The sequence below is a fragment of the Cariama cristata genome, unplaced genomic scaffold (assembly GCF_000690535.1).
Source record: "Cariama cristata isolate BGI_N322 unplaced genomic scaffold, ASM69053v1 scaffold556, whole genome shotgun sequence".
Lineage (NCBI taxonomy): Eukaryota > Metazoa > Chordata > Aves > Cariamiformes > Cariamidae > Cariama > Cariama cristata.
Genome location: NW_009622424.1, coordinates 12909 through 16012, shown reverse-complemented (window position 1 = coordinate 16012; position 3104 = coordinate 12909).

Genomic DNA, 3104 nt, shown 5'->3' with positions numbered 1-3104 from the left:
GTGTTGTTTTTTTTTATAAGTGGGGGGGGGGGGGGGGGAAGCCTTCTTTTATTTGGGGCAGTCCTTGAGTTTTACAGGCTTGTTTGAGTAAGTAATTATTTTGGTAATGCTGGGGCCTCCTTTATTGAATCGTAAATGCATCCTGAACAGCTCTTGGAATAACAAGCAGACCTTTCCCTGAAAGTCTATGGATTGCCCTGATTAGCAAATCTGAATATTAGTAGTTTACTCTCCGATTAGCTTTGCTGCTGAGGGCTGCCTTGGTTCGCTTCTCTGGGGCTACTCACAAGATTAAGCGTGTATGTAAATGTTTGCAGGATCAGTGCCACAAAGGAAGAAAAAAACCAACCCAAAAGCCGTTTCTTTGGAAACATCCTCTCTGACCATGTTAGGAAAAAGGATCAGATAATTGGGATCTTTATGATGCTTATTATAAAAAATGTTCTGGAACTAGTTCAAGCACCAATCAGAAACCACATTGTTCCACTAAATCACTTTCAGATGCCATTTCAGATACAGAATACAATTACTCCTAGTTTAAAAATATAAATGTTCCCTTCATAAAACACACACACAAAAAAAAGTATTTTAATTTCTTTTATTTTTGTCTGTCTTGGCTGGAGTTCAGGCCTTCCACAGATGATCTATCAACAGATTTTGTACCATTTCTTTCTGCCAGGCGTTGTGCAGGGCCCACCATACAGTGCAGAAGAGCTGTGTGACATGGACATTAGGACTTTACATACAAAAGAGCTCTTGCACGAGCAGGGGGGCTGGAGGCCCAGGCTTGGATGCGTATGTGCTTAAGAAATCGACTTAAAGCAAAACCTGGAACAAAGATTCTGCCTGAATGTTGCATTAAAAACCCATCCGAGATGCCTGGAGGGGTTCCTGGTCTGTCATTTTTTGTTACCGGATAGCTACGGGTTTTGTGAAGCAAACTCCCTTCCCTACATGGTGGCTGCCGCCCACGTGCTCTCCTTGTTATTAGGAGTGCGTGGAGGCCATCTGTGATGAGCTCAAACTGTGAGTCTGGCCCTGTTTGTAATCGGGGGACCCACCCGTCATCCGCACTGTTTATGTGCGAGCATATGCTGAGGTGCAGGCAAACAGGGAGGTGTGAAGAAGCTGGACGGGGAAAAAGCTGTTACTCTATGGGCTGGATGGACCAGGCACTCTATGCTGGCCTGAGATTGGCACAGTGTGAGCCCGCTGCCCCGACACAGCCCCTGGTTAATGCCTTTGGTGTTGGCAGACACTTGCAATCTCCTTCCTTCTGAGTCAACGCACAGACAGGCACCTCTGGAGGGTTTCTCAGCCTCTGTAAGTGTGACTCATTTCCTAGGAGGGAGCATCTCTGCAGAGAGGTATGGAGGGTGCTAGAATAACTTGATAGCTAACCCCAGGGCTTTGGTAGGCTGTAAGCTGGTTGGAAAGGGTCCCAGTCTGCCTAGCAGCAGCCCTGGGGCAGGTTCCTGAGCCTTCTGTTTTCATGGTGTAGCTGCAGGGCTGCACAGAGGACTTTTCCACCTCGTCAGAGCACCATGCTGCCTCCGGGTTGGGACTGTCTGGGACATTTCTAATGGAAAGCTTTCCTCGTCAGGAAATCATCCTTCGTCATTGCTGAAATCCTTCTCAAGAGTGGTTCTGTTTTGGTCAGCCCAGCCCCAGCCACGAGTCTGCGGGAGCGCAGCCTGCTCTCCTGCCAGCCGACTGCGTTGTTTTCCAGGACTTGGGGCCCCTGTGCTGCTTTCAGTCCTGCTGTGGGATGGGAAGCCCACAGATACCCGGAGTGTTGCCCCAGAATCCAGACAAACTCCCCAGAGATGCCAGACTCCCAGAAACCTGGCAAGAAGCCCTGGGAACCTGGGATCAAAACAGGGATATCAAGGCTTAGCTTTCTACCCCAAGGCTAGGGATGCTTGAGGATGCTGCCATCTTTCAGACACTCCACAGGCTGTCCTTTTTTTTTCTTGTTCTGGGGCAAGCAGAGGGATTTCTCAGCATCAGGGCAACGTGAGAATCCTGAGGGCTGCATTTTGGAAAAATTTATATGGAAACATTTTCATACTTTCCAAAACAAAAGATGCTAAGGAGTTTGTTACTAAGGGAAAATTCCTCCGCTAGTTTTGCAAAGGCTGAGATTTCTGAGTTTCCTTAACGCCGCTCATGGCTTCTTTAGGACGGCTTTAGTCCCGACGTTGAGAGGAATGGCCTTTGAACTCAGCAGTAGCTTAAATAAGTGTGAAATCCTGGCCCCAAGGAAAGCAGTGGACTCCCAGTGACTTGCACCAGCAAGTGAGATCAGGAACTCGGGCATGATGTTAGCTGACATTGCTTGGGCCTCATGGTGGAGTAAGGGATCTGCTCTGAGCCAAACTGTTGCCTGGGATGACCAAAGACCACTTTGCTCCTCTGTCTCTGATGGCTAGGAAGCAAAGTTTGAATGTAGAACAAAGCCAATTTTGAAGAGTGGCTGTTTAGACTGATGTACAAGTTGAAGAAGCATTTTATAGCAGTCTGAAATAAATCTGAGAGAGGGGATTTTCAGAAGCACAGACTGTTCTTCCTACCGCCAGTGACTGATTTTGCAGTGGGAGCAGAGTCAGGCTGATGCAAGGTGACTGTGGAAATTTGACCCTCAGTGCTCAGGTTTTTTAGTGTTTCTGGCCAGAAGACTGGAGCTCTTGCTGAGATGTGATTACTTCTGTGATGTTTCGTTGTTACAGTGGAGTCACAGAGCCTCGTTCGAAGGCCAGGACCCGCCTGTACCTTGCTGCCTCCCTAACGAGCATCCCAGAAATTTTTGATCCAACTGGGCAGCCAAGTCAAGAACAGCTCAGAATCCCCTTCAGTGAGTACTTTTTAATTATTACATATTAGTGTCATTAATTGCTTTGTTTTTCAGCAAGATGGTTGTGGCCTTTGCTGCAACATACTGATTTCTATTTAAAAGAGAGGTGGCTGACAAATGTTTCACAGCCTTTGTGTTACAATGTGCTTCTTACCTCAGGGATGCAAGTTATTTCTGCAAACAGGAAACATTTTTCACTGATGTGATGGGGGAATATTACAGATCCTAATGTCGCTAACTGGAGATGCAT